A 21,914-nucleotide genomic window follows, 5' to 3' on the forward strand; every position below is an offset into this window, starting at 1 on the left:
TTCAGTGGGGGGTCAGGGGTTGAGGGTTAGCTTACTGACACACCAAAAAAGCAGTGGGAATTTGTGACCAAAAGAAGTCCAGACTGTCACCCAAATATGAAGGTATTATGCAGCAGCTGACAGTAGATAACCAGTTACAAGCATTTTGCCCTGTTTCTATGAACATAGCTGCAGCCTAGCAGCAAAACCTGAGGACTTATTACAAAGCAAAAACATACAGAGAAACCATATACACACACCACGGTAAGCACAGAAGTAATTAAAAAAAAAAGCCTTACCATAGCCCCCAAACCCTCTACATTGCAATATATATATATATATATATATATATATATATATATATATATATATATAATGTGAGGGTGTCAGGCAGTAGCACAGTGCGTTAAGTGCATGTGGCAAGAAGAGCATGGCGTAAGGATCCTGGTTCAAACCTTGGCTCCCCACTTGCAGGGGAGTCATTTCACAGGAAGTGAAGCAGCTCTGCAGGTGTCTATCTTTCTCTCCACCTCTCTGTCTTCCCCTCCTATCTCCATTTCTCTCTGTCCTATCCAACAACAACAACATCATCAACAACAACAATAATAACTACAACAACAATAAAACAAGGGCAACAAAAGGAAAAATAAATAATAAAATAATAAATAAAAAGAGTTTAGAGACCACAACAATAGCACCACCTGCTGACCAACAATAACCAGTACAATAAATGCATAAACAGAAATACTTCAGTAACAAACAAAGCATGCCAATTGAGACAGAAATGCAATAGAAGAAATCCAAGAAAATAAAAACATAAAGGAACTATCAGAGAAGGACTACAGACAGCTCATTATGAGGACTCTCCAATAATATAAACTTAGAATGGAGAAGCATATTCAAGAGTTAAAAGAATATTTCACTAAGGAATTAGGAAACACAAAATAAAAGCTTCAAACAAACTTTTCTAATATACTAGAAAACATAAATGAAGAACTTTAATCAGAGTTCTCCAAGAAATTAAAAAACATGAAAGAAGAAATTTAATCAGAGTTCATTAATCAGTTAGGAAGCATTTTAAAAAATTCACAAAGAATTGCAGGTAGTGAAAGACACTTTGAGTACCATCCAAGCTCAGGTAGGAGGCTTAGGAAATAGACTCTGTCAGAAAAAAGAATATCCAATCTAGAAGATACAATTTGATCACAGTTTCTATTTGAAAATGAGGAAAAGGAAAGGTTTAGAAAAAATTAAGTGACTCTTCATGTGAAATTAAAGATCCATAAGAAAGTTAAATTAAAGATCCATAAGAAATTAAAGATCTATAAGAAAGTTGAATGTAAGAGTTATAGGAATTCCTGAGGAAGACAGAATACTCACACATTTTACGAGGCTAATATCACTCTGATCCCCAAAGCAAGAAAGGACTCCACCAATAAAGAACATTATAGATCTCTATCCTTGATGAACACTGATAGAAAAATCCTCAACGAAATCTTGACTAATCAAATCAAACAACATATTAAGAGAATAATCCACCAAGATGAAATGTTATTCATCCCTGGGAAATAGTGATGGTTCAACATCCACAAGTCAGTCAATATAATCCAACATATCAACAAAAAGAAACATCAAAATCACATGTTCTTATCAACTGATGCAAAAAAAAAAAAAAAAAAAACAACCACTTGCCAAGGTCTCTCACTCATTTATGATAAATCCTTCAAGAAACAGGGAGTGGAAAGAAAATTCCTCAGCATAATAAAGGCCATATATGACAAACACAAGGCTAACATCATCCTCAACAGTGAAAAATTGAAAGTGTTTCCCTTAAAATCAGGAAATAGGCAAGAATGTTCACTCTCACCTCTTCTACTCAAGATGGTCTTAGAAGTCCTCACCATTACAATCAGGCAAGGAAGAGATATAGGAATCCAAGTTAGGAAGGTTGAAGTTAAATAATCATTATTTGCAGATGATATGCTGGTGTACCTAGAGGACCCCAGAAACCTGCCAAAAAGCTACTGGAAATCATTAATAAATACAGTAAAGGTAGCAGCAACAAATGATGGAAAGGTTGTAGGGAAAAAGGAACACTCTTACACTGTTGGTGGGAATGTACATTGGTCTAACCCCTGTGGAGAACAATATGGAAAACACTCACAAGACTAGAAATGGACCTTCATTATGAACCAGTACTTTCTCTCCTAGGAATATATCCTAAGGACTCTATCACATGCATCCAAAAAGGTATATGCACACCTATGTTCACAGCAGCACAATTCATAATATCGAAAATCTGGAAGCAACCCAGGTGTCCAACAACAGATGAATGGCTGCAAAAGCTATGGTATATATACAGTGGAATACTACTCAGCTATTAAGAATAATCTTGGATGGAGCTAGAAGGAATTATGTTAAGTGAGATAAGTTAGAAAGAAACAGCACAATGGGATGATCCTACTTATGAAAAAATGTTGAGAAATAAGAACAGAACAGGAAACACAAAGCAGAAACTGAATTTGGATTATTGCATTAAAGTAAAAAACTCTGTGTGGATGGTGAGGGTAGATTTTAAGCTTCACTATAGAGAGGTGGGAGTAGGGACACAGAACTTTGGTTATAGGAATGGTGTTAATTTATATTCCTATTAACTTATAGTCTTATAAATCACTGTTTAATCCATATGAAAGGGAAAATAGATTGAATGTTTTGAAATTTTTGATGCACAGATCCCAGTTCAATATAAGCACTTAAGGTTTCAAATTGGTAACCTGACTGAATTTTAACAGTGGATTTAAATTGTGAATATATTTTTAGTAATTGCTATTTCTTTGAAATAGCAAATCACTTATAATCTTAGACTAGTGTTTCTATTTTATAAATAAATACATTAAAAAGCTAAAAAATAATGAAATAAAGTATTGCAATATGTTTAACTACAATTTTAAATGAAAATATTTTTCCTCTAAAAAAAAGAAGCAACTCATTGTGTCTCTATATAAGATATATCTGTATGTAAATAGTATTAAATGATAAAAATAATAGTGAAGTCTTGTATGATACAGCATATCCTAACAATGGGATTTTCAAAGAAAAACAAATTCCCAAATAACTTGGTTACAATACTATTTCTTACCTTCTTAAACTCTAAGAAAGCAGAAACCTTTACTATTTTCTAAAAAGTACCCATATTTTCTCCAAGTCCTGGAGCCTCTGAGCCTTGTCTCACTTTCCTTCAGGCTTCTCTCAATCTATACCGTTTGATATTGCATCTGCTGATCTCACCCAAATTAATGAAACCCGTACCACCACAATATGTTTCACTTTGGATTGTGTCCACAGACGTCAGTCAAGGGATGTCAACCCTTCAGCTCCATTACTCTGGTGAGAACTTTCCTAGCTCATAAGATTCCCTAATTCCATTTTGGGTGGTCCACTTCCTGGCAAAGCCATAGAATCTAGATAGAGACTGGGGCCCATGAGATAGAACACATGTGCTCATGTATCCTTAAGTTAGGGGAAAATATAGACTTTAAAATAAAAGTACACACCGTAATTTGCAGTGACTCAATAAATGGAGCAATCAGGTAGACATTCTTAAGAATGACACCATAAAGTACTTAATCAAATAGTTTCTACTTAGACCTAGATACTATCCTCACCTACTTCCTATTTTACTTCCCTCAATCACTCTAGGGCTAATCTTGTGAGATAAAATAAGGACTACAAAATCTGGATAAGTTCAAGAAATCAGCATACATTAATGATGGCTCCCTTGGTCACTACCAAGCCACCCCATCACCGAGGGTTCTAGTCTACGAATCCTGGGATTCCCACAAAGATATGATGGGCCTAGACCTTTAACAGATCACTCTCCCCACCATAGTTGATCATCTTTATCAGGAACAGCCTCATGGACCCTGTTGTGGTCCTCTACAAGACCTTGCCCTCAATGTGGAACAACAATGGTTGGGACTGTGACACGCTCAGAAGGGAGTTTGGGTCAATATAATCTGCCACTTGAAGAAGACATGTCCTGAAATAAGTGTAGCTTAAAATGATCCTTCCTATGACCATGAAACGTGAGCTCAGGCTTAAAAAGATGTTGATGTTACACAGGCTCCTGTACTGAATATGGGCCCCATATCAGATCCATGGGGTTTACATATAATCACATTTGCATACTTTTCCCATATTTGGGAGCTTCTCTCTGCCCATATCCAGCTCTCTTGTTCTATTTCCAACTCTGACACCACCTCTCCAGAAAATACCTTTAGCCCACCTGCATGTTAGTTGTCAGCCTCAAGCAAAAATTGGTAAAGCCATGGGCCCAATATCTAAAATTGACTTTCTAGCTCTTTTCAAAATGGAGACCCCATATCTCATCTGCTATATTCTTATTTTTAGGTTCCTGATTATTAAACAAATTGTTCTGCTTTGTATCTTAATGCTTTTTAAGCCACCAAGTTACAGATGCTACCATGACACCACCCTGACTTCCCTGAGCAGATGACCTCAACAATGTGTCTTGGAATCCTACCTCTCTAGAGTCATGCCCCAGTAGTCAAAGTTAGAAACAGACTAGGGGTTTATATCAACATGCCAATGTCCATGTCCAAGGGAGAAACAATTACAGAGGCCAGACCTTTTGCACCTCATATGATACTAGGTCTATACTCCCATAGGGATAAAGAATAGGAAAGCTTCCACTGGTGGGGATGGGATGTGGAACTCTAGTGGTGAGAACAGTGTGGAATTCTATCCCCTTTTCCTATGTTTTTCTCTATCATCATTTAATCAATAATAAAAAAAAACATGAATAAATCTTTTAAAAAAGGAGGTGAAGGACCTTTTCAATGAAAACTATAAGACGTTAAAAGAATAGAGAATGGGTCTCACCAGAGTAATGGAGCTGAAGGCCTAATATCTACCTCCTGGTGTCTCTAGATACAGTCCAAAGTGAAACATGTCAAGGTACTACTGGTTGCATCGATTTGGTTTTGATCAGCAGATGAAGTATAAAATAGTATGGATCTAGAGAAGCATGAAAGAAAATGAGCCAAGCTCCAGAGGTTCCAGGATAGGGATAAATATCCCAAGATAGATGACCTCACCAATGTGTCCTGGAACCTCACCTCTCCAAAACCCTCCCCTACTAGGGAAAGATAGAAACAGTCTGAGAGAATGGATCAACCTGCCAATGCCCACATCCAGTGGAGAAGCAATTACTGAAGCCAGATCTTCCACTTTCTGCACCCCATAATGACCATGGATCCATGTTCCATTAGAGATAAAGAATATAAAAGCTTCCAGTGGAGGGGATGGGATATGCAATGCTGTTGGTGGGAACTGTACCCTTCTTATCCTAAGGTCTTGTTGATCATCAATCAATCAATAAATAAATAAAGGATGTCCTAAAGAAACTGAAGAATATCCTTGATATGAATTGTAAAAATAAGTATCATTAAATGGCAACCTTGCCTATAACAATCTATAGATTCAATGCAATCCATATTAAAATTCCAATGATATATTTCAAAGAAATTGAACAACTTAATCAAAATTGCATATATATATATCACATATATATATATATCATATATATACATATACATATATATATACACACATATACATATATATATCATATATATATATATCACAAATAGCATAATCTTTCTGAGGAAAAAGAAGAAAAATGAAAGCATAACAGTTCCTGGTTTCAGTTTATATTATAAAGCAGTAGAAGATAAATCAGTGCGTTATTTGAACAAATATGGACATATGGACCAACAGAACAGGATAGAAAGACCAGAACTAAATAAATATATTAAACAATAAAAAAGCTAAAACTGGGAGTCGGGCAGTAGTGCAGCGGGTTAGTGTACGTGGCCCAAAGCGCAAGAACTGGTGGAAGGATCACGGTTTGAGCCCCTGACTCTCCACCTACCAGGGAGTCACTTCACAGGCGGTGAAGCAGGTCTGCAGGTGTCTGTCTTTCTCTCCCCCTCTGTCTTCCCCTACTCTCTCAATTTCTTTTCTTTCTTATTTTTTTAAATTTTTTATTAAGAAAGGATTAATGAACAAAAACATAAGGTAGGAGGGGTACAAGTACACACAATTCCCACCACCCAATCCCCATAACCCACCCCCTCCCATGATAGCTTTCCCATTCTCTAGCCCTCTGGGAGCATGGACCCATGGTCGTTGAGGGTTGCAGAAGGTAGAAGGTCTGGCTTCTGTAATTGCTTCCCCGCTGAACATGGGCGTTGACTGGTCAGTCCATACTCCCAGTCTGCCTCTCTCTTTCCCTAGTAAGGTGTGTCTCTGGGGAAGCTGAGCTCCAGGACACATTGGAGGGGTCTTCAATCCAGGGAAGCCTGGCCAGCATCCTGGTGGCATCTGGAACTGCAAACTCTAGTGTACGTCTGCTTTCAGGTATATATTTTGCAGTATTTTATGGATACGTGTGCACATAAGCTCTCTCTCACAGAAACTGGTGTATATCTAGGTTATGGGACTTTGTTAGAAAGTGAACTACCTGAGATGAAATTAGAGTGTACTATAAAAGGAAAGGTCTCACCCGAGTAATGAAGCTGAAGTGTTGTCATTCCACATGTGAAGTCTCTGGATACAGTCTGAGGTGAAGAATGTTGAGGTGGCAATCGTTGCGTTGGTTAGGTTGTGATCGGCGGATGCAATATTATATGGTTTGGGTTGGGAGATGCATACAGGAAAGTGGGCCCTATCCAAGGGTTCCAGGACTGGGGGAAGTAGGGGCTCTATAGTGGAGATGTGAGGTTCCTGCTGTCTTACGGTTCAAAAAGACAATTGATAGTTAATGTTATCATCACATTATTTGTTAATTGGGTTAACTTTGAAAAGTCCCTTTGTTACGGTTTGCTGTACAGTATCCGGATCTTGTATATAGCTGTGCTATTGGATGCTTCTAATCTACTTGGTCTAGGCTTTTGAGAGAGTCCGCATATCAAATACACAGCCTATATATTAAAAGAATTCAGTTTGTGTTTTGAGAAACTTTGAGACATACAATTGATTTTCCGCCTTTCATATTAATTAACTACTGATTTATATGTCTACATTTTGCTAGGAGTGTACCTAAACACCATTCCCACCACCAAAGGACTGTGACCCATCCCTCCCACCCACTCCCACCCCCCACTGGCCCAGGAAGCTGCATGTCTACCCCTCACCACTGGGTTTTTACTTTGGTGCCCTACTTATAATTTGATCAGGTCCTGCTTTTAGTTTCCCTTTCAGATCTTCTTAGCTTCTGTTGATGAGTGGGATCATCCCATACTCATCTTTATCTTTCTGACTTAGTTCACTTAACATAATTCCTTTTAGCTTTGTCCAAGATGGGTCAGAGAAGGTGGGTTCATTGTTCTTGATAGCTGCATAGTATTCCATTGTGTATATATACCACAGCTTTCTCAGCCACTCATCTGTTGTTGGGCACCTGGGTTGCTTCCAGGTTTTAGCTATTATGAATTGTGCTGCTATGAACATAGGAGTACACACCTCTTTTTGGTTGGGAGTTATGGAGTCCTTGGGGTATAACCCCAGGAGAGGAATTACTGGTTCATATGGAAGGTCCATGTCTAGCCTTCTGAGAGTTTTCCAGACTGCTCTCCACAGAGGCTGTACCAATTTACATTCCCACCAGCAATGTAAAAGGGTTCCCCTGTCCCCACATCCTCTCCAGCATTTGATGCTGCTGTCCTTTTTGATGTATGCCATTCTTACAGGAGTGAGGTGGTATCTTATTGTTGTCTTAATTTGCTTTTCTCTGACAATCAGTGACCTAGAGTAGTTTTTCATATGTTTGTTAGCCTTTTGGATCTCATCTGAGGTGAATGTTTTGTTCATATCCTCTGCCAATTTTTGGATGGGGTCATTTGCTTTTTTAGTGCTAAGTTTGGTGAGCTCTTTATATATTTTGGTGATTAGTTTCTTATCTGATGTATGGCATGTGAATATCTTCTCCCATTCTGTGAGGGGTCTCTCTGTTTATTTAATAGTTTCTTTGGATGTGCAGAAGCTTTTCAATTTGATGTAGTCCCATTGGTTTGTTTCTGCTTTAGTCTTCCTTGCAATTGGATTTGATTCATCAAAGATGTCCTTGAGGTATATGTGGGTAAGTGTTTTACCAATGTTTTCCTCTAAGTATTTGATTGTTTCTGGTCTGACATCTAGGTCTTTGATCCATTTGGAGTTGATTTTTGTTTCTGGTGAGATAAAGTGGTTCAATTTCATTCTTCTGCATTTTTCAACCCAATTTTCCCAGCACCATTTATTGAAGAGAGCCTCCTTTTTCCATTTAATCCTTTGGGCTCCCTTATCAAAGATTAGATGCCCATAGGTGTTGGGATTTACTTCTGGGCTTTCAATTCTGTTCCACTGGTCTGTGTGCCTATTTTTGTTCCAGTACCATGCTGTTTTGATGATGATGGCTTTATAATATAGTTTAAGGTCAGGGAGTGTGATGCCTCCATTTCTGTTTCTTTTCCTTAATATGGTTTTGGCAATTCTAGGTGTTTTCAGGTTCCAGATAAATGATTGTAGTGTTTGTTCTATTCTCTTAAAGAAGCTTGGTGGAAATTTAATGGGTATTGCATTAAATTTGTATATGTCTCTGGGGAGAATATTCATTTTTATGATATTTATTCTCCCAATCCATGAGCATGGGATATCTTTCCATTCTTGGTATCAGTTTCTATTTCCTTGAGTAGCAACTCATAGTTTTCAGCATACAAGTCTTTCACTTCTTTGGTCAACTTTATTCCTAGGTATTTGATTGATTTTGCTGAAACAGTAAATGGGAGTGATTTCTGGATGTCTTCTTCAGATTTATTGTTTGCATAAAGAAATGCCACTGATTTTTGTACATTGATTTTGTACCCTGATACCTTGCTATATTGCATAATAACTTCCAGTAATTTTCTACTGGATTCTTTAGGTCTTTCTATGTATATTATCATATCATCTGCAAATAGTGAGAGCTTGACTTCTTCCCTTCCAATCTGTATCCCTTTGATTTCTTTCTCTTGCCTGATTGCTATGGCAAGAACTTCCAATACTATGTTGAAGAGTAGCGGTGACAGTGGACAGCCCTGTCTAGTCCCCGATCTGAGGGGGAATGCATGAATGTGTGTTGTATTTTGTCAAAGGCTTTCTCTGCATCTATTGAGATAATCATGTGGTTTTTGGCTTTGCTTTTATTGATGTGGTGAATGACATTGATTGACTTACGGATGTTGAACCAGCCTTGCATTCCTGGGATGAATCCCACTTGGTCATGATGAACAATCTTTTTGATGTGTTGCTGTATCTGGTTGGCCAAGATCTTGTTTAATATTTTGGTATCTATGTTCATCAGAGATATTGGTCTGTAGTTTTCCTTTTTTGTTCTGTCCCTATCAGCTTTTGGTATTAGGGTGATGTTGGCTTCATAAAAGGTGGAAGGGAGTATTCCTGTTTCTTCAATCTTATGGATTAGCTTAAGAAGTATGGGTATTAACTGTTTCCTGAAAGTTTTGTAGAATTCGTTTGTGAAGCCATCTGGTCCTTAATAACGGTTCTTAATAACGGTTTCAATTTCTTTGTCTGTGATTGGTGCATTTAGATTTTATAGTTCTTCTTGGTTCAGTTTTGGAAGTCCATAGGTTTCTAGGAATTGTTCCATCTCTTCCAGATTCTCTAGCTTGGTGGCATATAGTTCTTTATAGAAGTTTCGCAGGATTCTCTGGATTTCTGTGGTGTCAGTTGTGATATCTCCTGCATCGTTTACAATTCTATTAATTTGAGTCTTCTCTCTTTTTTGTTTGGTGAGTCTGGCTAGGGGTTTGTCAATTTTGTTTAATCTTTCAAAGGACTAACATTTGGCTTCATTGATCTTTTGTATGGTTCTTTTATTTTCGATGTTGTTTATTTCTGCTCTAACTTTAGTGATTTCTGTCCTTCTGGTTGCTTTAGGGTTCCTTTGTTCCTCTTCCTCTAAGTCCTTGCGGTGTGCAGTAAAGTCGTTCATTTGAGCTTCTTCTTGGTGTTTAATATGTGACTGTATGGCTATAAGTTTCCCTCTCAGTACTGCTTTAGCTGTGTCCCAAATATTTTGATAGGTTGTGTCTTCATTTCCATTAGTTTCCAGGAACATTTGAATTTCCTGTTTGAGTGAGTCTCTGACCCAGTGGTTCTTAAGGAGCATGTTGTTTAGTTTCCAAATTCTATGTCTTTTAATAATTTTCCGTTTGTTGTTAAATGTTAGTTTTACTCCACTGTGGTCTGAGAAGATACTTGGGATGATTTCAATGCTCTTTAATTTATTGATGCTGTCTTTGTGGCCTAACATGTGGTCTATCCTTGAGTATGTGTTATGTGGATTTGAAAAGAAGGTGTATTCCAGTTTTTTGGGGTGGAGGAGTCTGAAAATGTCCAAGAGGTCTAGTCTGTCAATCTCTTCATTCAATTCTCTTGTATCTTTATTGGTTCTCTGCTTTGTTGATCTGTCTAAGTGTGAGAGTGGGGTATTGAAGTCTCCCACTATTATTGTATTACTATTGATGTATTTTTGAAATTCTTTCAGTAGATGCTTAATGTATTTAGATGGTCCCTCGTTGGGTGCATAGATGTTAATAATTGTTAAGTCTTCTTGGTTGATTGATCCTCTAATCATTATGTAATGTCCTTGCCTATCTTTTATTACTTTATTTAATTTAAAATCTATCGTGTCTGAGATGAGAATGGCTGTTCCTGACCTTTTTTGTGGACCGTTAGTCTGTATGATAGTTTTCCTTTCACTTTAAGTCTGTGTTTATCTTGTTGTGAGAGATGGGATTCTTGCAAGCAGCATATGGTTGCAAGAATCCCTGTTCCTTTTGATGGGTGAGTTTAAGCCATTGACATTTATTGATATTATGGATTTAATGTATTGTAGTGCCATTGTTCTAAGAAAAAAATTTGTTTACTCTGATATATTGCAAGTATTATAGTGATATTCTTGTTTATAAGAGGTCTTTTAGTACCTCTTTCAGGGCCGGCTTGGTGATGGTTGCCTCCTTTAACTGTTGTTTATCTAAGAAGGTTTTGATCCCTCCATCTAGTTTGAATGAAAGTCTAGCAGGATATATTATCTTGGTTGAAACCCTTTTTCATTCAGGGCTCGATAGATATCTTGCCACTCCCTTCTGGCTTTTGAGTGGAGAAGTCTGCAGATAATCTTATGGGTTTTCCCTTGTATGTGACTTTTTGTTTCTCTCTTGCAGCCTTTAGGATCCTTTCTTTATCCTTACTTCTTCTCATTGTGACTATGATGTGTCTTGGTGTCTTCAGGTCTGGGTTGATTCTGTTTGGTACTCTCTGGGCCTCTTGAACCTTGATATCCTTTCTGTTATTCAGGTCTGAGAAGTTTTCTTGTATTATTTCCTCTAGAATGTTTGCTTCCCCTTCCTCTCTTTCTTCCTCTGGCAGGCCAATTATACGAATGTTACTTCTTTTGAGATCATCCCATATGTCTCTGTTGTTATTTTCAGTGTCTCTCAATCTCTTTTTAAGCTCTTTCACCTCTTTCTTAGTTTTCTCTAACTCATCCTCTGTCTGACTAATTCTGTTTTCTGCTTCTGTTAGTCTGCTTTCCCTTGCCTCAGCTTCTTTCTTCATTACAGCTATTTCAGCTTTCAGTTCTCTGATTGCCTCAAGATAATCAGTATTTTCCTTGGAGGTCTCAACTGTTGTTTCCCTAATACTGCCATTCCTTTCCTCTAACGTTGTTTTCATTTCTGTGATTAATAAGTTTACTATTGCTTGCATACTTTTCTTATCTATGGTTACTTCTGGCTGATTTGTAGTTTCTTCTGGGCTCTTGTGTTCATTCATTGGAGTAGCAGTTTTATTTGTTTTTAATCTACCCATTTTTTTATTTATGTGTTTCTCTTTTTTATGCTCTGTTGTTCCTCAGTTGTTGTGTCTTTAGTACAAGTAACACTGTACTAAATACCTTTATGACAACTGTACTCACCAACCTCCGGAATTACAGTAGCAACTGAAGTAAGTATTGAAGTAGTTTAATCATTACCAGTAAGCCAAACAATTTCTCCAGTCCGTGAAAAAATAGTAACCAAGTCCCAGTGAAGAAAGAGAAAAGAAAGAGAGGATAGCAAGAATAGACAGTTATGCAAATCTACTATCCACTGTATATTCTAGGGGTAACAAGAGGGGAAAGAGAACTAGAGCAGAGATACACACATAGAGAGTCCACTACGAGTCAGATTTCTTCCCTAAAGTAATTCACAAATTCATAAAGGCAAAGAAGAAAGAAGAAGTGTATGACGAGATTAAAAAAAAAGAGAGAGGGAGAGAGAGAGACAAGAGAGAGAAAAGGGAGAAGATAAGAAAAAGAGTTGCAATTAAAGAGCATTGCAAGGAACTTCCCAAATGCGTATCAGTGAATTCAAAAAAAAAAACACCCTGTTTGGTGGTATGGGGTATCCTGCTAGGAGCTGGTCCCCAGGGACTACTTATGGGGGGGGGGGACGGGAAAGATGTATGCTTGAAAATTAAAAGGAAGAAAGAAGAATTTTTCCCCCCTACTCTAATTCTTATCCCTAATTAAGTTATAGTCATCTCCTTGTCACTGCTCTGACACCTTATTGGCTGGCCTGCTAAAGACAGAAAATCCTATTGTCTCTTGGGAATGTGTTTGGAGCTCAGAGGCTAGCAGCTTCTCTGTCCACCATCTTCTGGGAAACCCCCCCTCCAGACTTTTTTAAAGGATTTCTCGAAAATGAAAACTAGCTCCAAGTCCTTTGATCCAATGAGAGCTGTACTCAAGAAGTCTTTGGATCCGCCCTCAGGGTCGCAGTGGACCCTGGAGACTCCCAAGAGAAAGCCCCCGAGCTAAAGTGCTCTCTCCGGGTCCTCTGCCGGACGCCCAGCAGCGCTCTGCAACCGGCTGGCGGAGGAGCTGCCTTCCCGGGCGGAGGACAATGCCCGGCGCACTCGCCTTGCCCGGCGCCGCCTGGGAAGTCTGGAGCCTCACTAGTCCGTGTCACCTTTACTCTAATTATTAACCCAAATTAAATTATAATCACCTCTTTGGTGTCACCCCTTATTGACTGGCCTGCTAAAGGCAGAAAATCCTACTGTTGCCAGACAATGTAATCAGAGCACTTGCTGTTAGAAGCTTCTCAGTCTGCCATCTTCCCCCTTCCCTCCTCTCTCAATTTCTTTCTGTCCTATCTAGCAACGACTACATCAATAACAACAACAATAATAACTACAACAACAATAAAAAATAACAACAAGGGCAACAAAAGGGAAAATACATAAATAAATATTAAAAAATAAAATTAAAATAAAAATTTTAAAAAAGGCTTAAACTGCCCAGTGAGGAAAAGAATGCTTCTTTAACAAGTGTTGGGTGAACTGGATAACAATCTGCAGAAAAATTAAACTAGATTACCACCAAACACCAAGCACCTATAAGGACACAAAATGGATAAAAGATCTGAATACCTGGAACTATAAAACACATATTAGAATACATTGGTGAAACATTCTAGGGACTTAATATTAATGACATATTTGGAAACTCCACCCCATGAGAAAGGGAAACAAAGTAAAAAATGAATAAACAGGACTATGTCAAATGAAAAAGCTTTTACACACCAAAAGAAAATTTCATAAAGATAAACAGGAAACCCAGCAAAAGTGAAAATATATTTTCACACTGAACTTCAGACATCTATAAAGAATACAGCCAACAAAAAGAAAAAGAACAATCCAATTAAAAGCAGTCAGAAGATATGATTAGCAGTTTTCTAAAGAAGATATACTCACGGCCAACAGACATATGCAGAAATGTTCTAATTTGCTCACCATAATAGAAATGCAAATCAAAATTACATTGAGATTCATCCTCACATCCGTGAGAATCAGCTGCATCAATAAAACAAAAGATTATAAATATTAAAGAGGAAATGGGGAGAGAGGAACTCAATTACATTGTTGGTGGGAATGAAAACTGGTATAACCACTATGCATAATAGTTCGAATAATCCTTAAACAGTTACAAATTGAAATCCTGTACGATTCAACAAATCCACAACTAGGCATAAACCCCAAAGATATTATAACAGTGATTTGAAGGGATATATGCAAACCCCTTCCCCCATGGCTTTCTTCACAATAGCAAAACCCTGGAAACAGCAAAACTGCTCTTTAACAGATGACTGAATAGAAAAAGTTATGGGATGTATGTATAATTAACAGAGTATTCAACTATAAAAAGAAGATATTGTATACTTTGGAATAAAGTGGATGAATTGGTAGAAAAGATTATGCTTAATGAAGTAAGTAAGGAGGTTAAAAGACAGCTATAGTATGTTTTCATTCATATACAGACTATAGACAATTGAGTATTCAAATGTGAAAAAAAATCTCAACTAATTTCCAAGATTATGGGAGAACTATAATGGTTATCTATGGGGTGAGGATGGGGATACAGATGCTTTGTGATAGGATTGGTTAAATAAATAAATAAATAAATAAGAAAAAAAACATAAACCTTTGTAGCATTTGTTCTATTCCCTTACAAAAACTCTGGGACCTTTATGGTGATCGTGCTAAATTTGTTTATGACTGTAGGTAAAATATTCATTTTGATGATGTGAATTATTCCAATCCATGAACATGGAATATCTTTGCACTTCTTTATACATATATTTTTATATTTTCTTGAATAGTGAGTGACTCATAGTTTTCAGTATACAAATCTTTCACTTATTTTATTAGGTTTATTCTAAATAATTCATTGTTTTTTGCTCCTATAGTGAATGGGAATGATTTCTGGATGACTTCTGATTTAGTGTTAGCATAAAGTAACACCACTGACTTTTGTATAATTTTGTAGCCTGATACCTTAGTATATTGCCTGATAATTTCTAGGAGTTTCCTCCTGGATTCTTTGGGTTTTCTAAGTCCCCTATAACATCATCTACAAATAATGGCAGATTGATCACTTCTCTTCTAAGGTATCCCTTTAATTCCTTTTTTTTTGCTTGATTGCTGTGGCAAGAACTTCCAACATTATTTTGAATAGTAACTGTGATAGTGGAAAACCTTGTCTAGTATTGATGTAAGTGAGAATGTTTTCTGTTTCAAATCAAATAATATGATTTTGACTGTATGATTTCTCTATATGGACTCCACTCAAAGAATTTTCCATTGTGGTCCGGGAGGTGGCACAGTGATAAAGCTTTGGACTCTCAAGCATGAGGTCCTGAGTTAGATCCCCAGAAGCATATGTGCCATAGTGGTGTCTGGTTCTTTCTCTCTCCTCCCGTCTTCCCTATAAATAAATAAAATCTTTAAAAAGAAAAGAGGAAAAGAAAGAAATTTCCATTTATTACTATTTTTGTAGCGTTTCTTCAAAGGCTCTCTCTGGGGGAAGCAATTACAAAAGCCAGACCTTCCACCTTCAGCAACCCACAAGACCCTGGGTCCATACTCCCAGAGAGATAGAGAATGGGAAAGCTATCAGGGGAGGGGATGGGATATGGAGATTGGGTTGTGGGAATTGTGTGGAACTGTACCCCTCCTATCCTACGGTTTTGTTAATGTCTCCTTTCTTAAATAAATAATAAAAAAAAAACAAAGGCTCTCTCTGCCTTTATTGAGATAATACATAGTTTTTTGTTTCTCTTTTATTTATGTGGTATATAATTTACTAATTTATTGACTTATGTATATATACCCTTACATTCTCCAATCAGGCACAGTAACTTAAGAATTATTTTACCTGGATCTGTGCAGAGCCCTCCGGATTTGCAAATATATGGAAGGACCACTCAGTCTATTAGGGTCTGTAAATCTCTGTTATTTAAATCTTCACTTCTAGATTAGACTACTCAAGATTGACTCACAAGATATCCTATTATCTGACTAGAGGAAATATCAATTAGCTTAAGGTTACCAGTAGTCCTTTCAGCTTCCTGATGGAATCAAGCACAGAACCTGCAACGGCAGCCCTGCCCCCACAGAAAGGAAGGGATGGGATGTACCTCTTTCCTGCATGCCCCTAACTCACACCTTGCAGAAGGTTCTGCACTAAGACCCTGCTGGCATCTCATCTCTCGATGGACAGCACCATGGTGGTTGTAGGGATACCTACAGAGAGAGATGTTTGTTTCCCATCATGCTTTTCACACACCTCTCTAGGTTGGAGAAGCCCAAGGAAGTTTCTGGAAACAAGCAGGCCCCTGAAGGTGTGAGGGAGCCCCCCGACCCCCGCACACACACAGGCTTCTTGGGGTGGGGGAAGGCTCCACAGGCCTCTGTGTTTGGGGCGAGCTTTGTGGGTAGGCACAAGCTGCAGATGCCCCAGCTGGTCAGCATTTACAAAGTGGGACACATCTGTTCCTGATTGTTTGACATGGAGAATGGTGGGGGTAGCAGGCATCTCCCCTAAACACTTGGTTGGACCCCAGCCTGGGAAGCACTTCATTCCGGAGTGGGAGAGTGTCACCCCTCAGCAGCCACCTCGCCCCCCTCACCCCTCTTTCCTCCTTTTTTTTTAAGTCTCCACGTTTGAGACAGATTTATGATGTGTTTCTCTTCACAACCCACCCCTCATATCATATTTGGGTGATAAAGAGCTAAGAATTCACCAGAAAGCCTGCTGTTTTGAAAGGGTGGGGTCATGTAGGAGGAGGATTGTAGGTTTGGTGTGCAGGCTGCAAGTTCTAAAGTCTCACACACTGAGAGAGTGGGCATGGAGGCCCTTAGGGAGGAGCTTCGGTAAGACGCTTACACAGATGGGCTGTGGGACCCAACCCTATGGGGTCTACACATTGGACCACTGTGTGTTTGCAAACCATCTCAGGCATACTGCATCGCTACCTCTAACCACCCAGGATGGCACGTTCATACACACTCCAGAGGGAACACACCAACTGGTACCCACACATGTCCCTGTCACCTCTCTGAAAAACTGATTTTTTAAAAGATTCTTTTTTTTTTTTTTTTGCCTCCAGGGTTACTGCTGGGACTCTGTGCCTGCACCATGAATCCACTGCTCATGGAGACTATTTTTTTTCTTTTGTTGCCCTTATTGTTTTATCATTTTTGTGGCTATTATTATTCTTGTTACTGATGTTGTTGTTGTTGGATAAGACACAGAGAAACTGGCGAGTCGGACAGTGGCACAGCGGGTTAAGCACACGTGGCACAAAGCGCAAGGGCCCGGCTTAAGGATCCCGGTTCGAGCTCTGGCTCCCCAATTGCAGAGGGGTTGCTTCACAGACATTAAAGCAGGTCTGCAGGAGTCTGTCTTTCTCTCCATCTTCCCCTACCCTCTCCATTTCTCTCTGTCCTATCCAACAACAATGACATCAAAAACAACAATAACTACAACAATAAAAAACAACAAGGGCAACACAAGGGAATAAATATAAAAAAATTAACAAAAAAAGACAAAGAGAAACTGAGAGAGTAGGGTAAGGAGGACAGGAGGAGAAAAAGAAACCTGCAGATCTGCTTCACCACTTGTGAAGTGACCCCCCCTGTAGGTGGGGAGCTGGGGCTTGAACACCGATTTTTTTATTTTTATTTATAAAAAGGAAACAGTGACAAAAAATCATAGGATAAGAGATGTACAACTCCACACAATTCCCACCACCAGAACTCTGTAGTCCATCCCTTCCCCTGATAGCTTTCCTATTCTTTATCCCTCCTGGAGTATGGACCCAGGGTCATTATGGGGTGCAGAAGGTGGAAGGTCTGGCTTCTGTAATTGCTTCTCCGCTGAACATGGGCAATGACAGGTAAATCCATACTCCCAGCCTGTCTCTCTCTTTCTTTCCCTAGTCGGGTGGGACTCTGGGGAAGCAGGGCTCCTGGACACACTGGTGGGGTCGTCTGCCCAGGGAAGTCCAGTTGGCACTATGCTAGTATCTGGAACCTGGTGGCTGAAAAAAAGAGTTAACATATAAAGCCAAACAAATTGTTGACTAATCATGAATCTAAAGGCTAGAATAGTTCAGATGAAGAGTTGGGGGTCTCTGTTTTGTAGATAGTAGGCCTATTTTAGTTATATTCCAAAGGGCCCATGACTATACTAGTTATTTTTCTCCCTGAGCCTGACATCTGATATGCAGGTGGAGCCAAATTATTGTCTGGGGAGATGATTTCATGGCTGGAAAAGGGGCTAGAAAGCTGGATAAGGGAAGAGAGTATCTCCAAGATATAGGAAAGGTATATAAATATTGTTGATTGTAAACTCCATCAGTTTGATCACAAAATCAATACCCACAATTTAGAAGTATTTCTGTATATGAATGGAAGACCAGAGACAAGGGAATTGATGGAATTTACAATCAAAACCAAAAATTTAAAATACGTAGGAATATCTCTAACAGAAGAAGTGAAGGATATTTTCAAGGAAAACTCTAAGACACTGTTAAAAAAAGTAGAATGACACACACAAAAAAGGAAAAACATCCCCAGTATATGGACTGGAAGAGTAAACATCATTAAATTTTTAGCTCTGCAAAATCTATATATTCAATGCATATTAAAGCCCCAGTGACATCTTTCAAAGAAATTGAACAACTTATTCAAAAATTGATGTGGAATTATTAGAAACACATAAATGAAAAAATCACTCCTTAGGAAAAAGAAGAAAATACCGACTTCAGGTTATGTGACAAAGCAATATTAGTTAAAACATTGTTGTACTGGAAGGAAAAAAATAGACATTTGCACCAATGGAATAAGGTAAAGAGCCCCAAACAGACAAACATGTAGGCACCTTATATATGACAAAACTGCCCAGCAGAGAAAAGAAGGTCTCTTTAACAAATGATATTAAGTGAACTGGACAACCACACACAGAAAAATGAAACTAGACAACCAATTAACACCATGCAACAAAAGTAGCTCAAAATAGATCAAAGATCTGGGTATTAGACCTGAAAGTATAAAATACATATAATAATATATTGATGAAATATTTCATGGCGTTTACACTAATGATGTTTTTGGAGACTCCACCACATGGGCAGTGGAAACAGAGACTATATCAAATCAAAAAGCTTCTACACATCAAAAGAAAATTCCACAAGGATAAACGTGAAATCTAGTAAATGGGAGAACATATTTGCATACTATACTCCAGACAAGCTGTTGATATCACACCTGTAAAGAAATCATATAGCTCAACAAAAAGAAAAAGAAATGGGACAGAAATATAAATAAATAGTTCTCTAAAGAAGAGATAGATACCCATAACCCACAGAAATATGCAGAAATACTGCAATATTACCAGAGAAATGCAGATTAAAAGCACATTGAGATACTACCTCACACCTGTGAAAATGACCTTCATCAACTAAACAGGAAAGGATAAGCATTAGAAAGGATGTGGAGAGAATCTCTACTACACTGCTGGTGGAAATGCAAACCTGTACAACCACTACGGAGAACAGAATGGATAATTATCAGTCAAAAACAAATGTAAAAACCTTATGATTCAGCAATCGCACTATTGTCTCTTTTAGAAAAAGAAATAATAACACTAATTGAAGGGATATGTGCATTCCTATGTTCATAGCTACATTATTCACAATAGCCAAAATAGGGAAGCAACCAAAATTCCCTTCAAACAGATAATGGAATTAAAAAGTTATAGGACATATACTCAACAAAGTAATACTCAACAATACAAAAGATGATATTGTGTTCTTTGGAATAAATGGATGAAACTAGAGATGATTATGCTAAATGATGTAAGTAAGGAGGTAAAAGTCAACTACAGGATAGTTTCACGCATATGAATTTAGAGAATCAAACTTAGGAAAAAAATCAAAAAGTCAATACATATTGACTTTGGAAAACTACAGTGGTTACCTAGGGAGGTGGGGTTAGAGGGGTTCACAGACCTTTGCTGGTGGGAAACATGTGAGATCATAATCCTATTAACTATAGTATCATAAATCACAACTAATATAGCATGTCGGGGGGAAATGCATTTAATGATTCAAGTCTTCTAACTGTCTAGACGATAGCTCTAACTATACATATATTCTGTAGCCAAATTATTTAATGCTTCAGATGCTTAAGATAAAATTCCACACTGGACTTAAATTGTGCAAGAAACACTAAAAATATATCTGCATATATAGTTTTTATTGTGTTGTAGTTTTTATTGTTGTTATTGATTTTGTCATTAAGACAGAGAGAAATGGAGAGAGGAGGGGAAGACAGAGAGGGTGAGAGAAAGACACCTGGAGACCTGATTCACCGCCTGTGAAGCAACTCCCCTGCAGGTGGGGGGCCTGGGGCTTAAACTGGGATCCTTATGCTGGTCCTTGCACTTTGTGCCATGTGTGCTTAACCCGCTGCACTACCACCCAACCCCCTGTTTTTTTCAAATATCTAGATTACCTACAACTTTACACCACATAAACCAGAACCATCAGGCTCTCTCACTACCTAAGATATGATTAGCAGATACCCATAAAGGGCACAAAACATAGTGAGGTCAAATACAGTAGAGTCTCACTATATATAGTTGTATATATAGGTTTGCTATATATACACTCCACTCTCTTCAGGAATTTTCCATCTATTCCCATTTTTGTAGTGTTTTCATCATAAAGCTCTGTTTTTATTTTGTCAAGGACTTTCTCTGAATCTATTGATATGAGCATGTGGTTTTTGATTTTGCATTTATTGATGTGGTGGATCACATTGATTGATTTACATATATTAAACCAACCTTGCATCCCTGGGATAAACCCCACCTGGTCATGATGAACAATCTTTTTGATATACTGCTGTATCCGGTTGGCTAGAATTTTGTTCAATATTTTAGCATCTATGTTCATCAAAGATATTGGTCTGTAGTTTTGTTTTTTGGTTGTGTCCCTATCTGCTTTTGGTATCAGAGTGATGTTGGCTTCATAGAAGCTGGAAGGGAGTATTCCAGTGTCTTAAATCTTCTGGAAGACTTTTAAAAGTAGAGGTATTAGTTCTTCTTTGAAGGTTTTGTAGAATTCATTTGTAAAACTATTTCGTCCAGGACTTTTATTCTTGGGAAGCTTTTTGATAACTGTTTCAATTTCATTAGCTGTAATAGTGTAGGGAAATTGTGCAGAGATGGCTGAGCATGGTATGGGACCTTCTATTGAAAAAGTGGGAGTCTGGATGGTGAAACCTTTCCTGTTAGTCTCTCTCTACTTGAGATTGAGCATGGAGGGTAAACGACCACCAGAAAATGTCTCCTCTGTAAGCCTCAATGCTTCACAAAGGACCCTGTATGCAGCCCATTTCCTTGTTCTCGAACTAGTTGGTTCCTTTACTCAGAAGTTAATAGAAGTCCAACTTCTTTGATCATAAATGGCCCACACATCATTGTTCTGCTCTGTCAAACTATAACCAAGAACATCCTCTTTACTCCTTCACCTCCTCTTGCCCTTCAAATCTTACATGATCTATCTTCTCTCTTAAGGCTCATCTCTGTTTGCTAGTTATTGATAAGCCTACTTCCTTCGTTCCTTTGATCAACTAAACCCCTTCTTCAACATTTACTAGGGATGCTCTGACCTTTTCTCAACCCCCCCATTTCTCCTTGTCCCTCTTCTCCAAAACTATATATGGAATGGATAACTTGCTTCCGCCTACAACCACTTATAAATCCTACTTTGCTGTTCAATAAACGGATTGCCCATGAGACAAGTCCCTGGGTCTTCTCTCACCATGACACTAGCATTGGGTATAGAGAGAGACCATATGGCTCCATCCCTGCTGCCCCGTAACATTACTTCAACCCCCCCCCCCACATATGGTGTGCAACAAAGCGGGTAAGCCAGAGGTCTGAGCCCGGGAAAGAGGCCCCCACCCCCCCAAAAGTATGA

This window comes from Erinaceus europaeus, chromosome X (genome assembly GCF_950295315.1).
Source record: "Erinaceus europaeus chromosome X, mEriEur2.1, whole genome shotgun sequence".
Classification (NCBI taxonomy): domain Eukaryota; kingdom Metazoa; phylum Chordata; class Mammalia; order Eulipotyphla; family Erinaceidae; genus Erinaceus; species Erinaceus europaeus.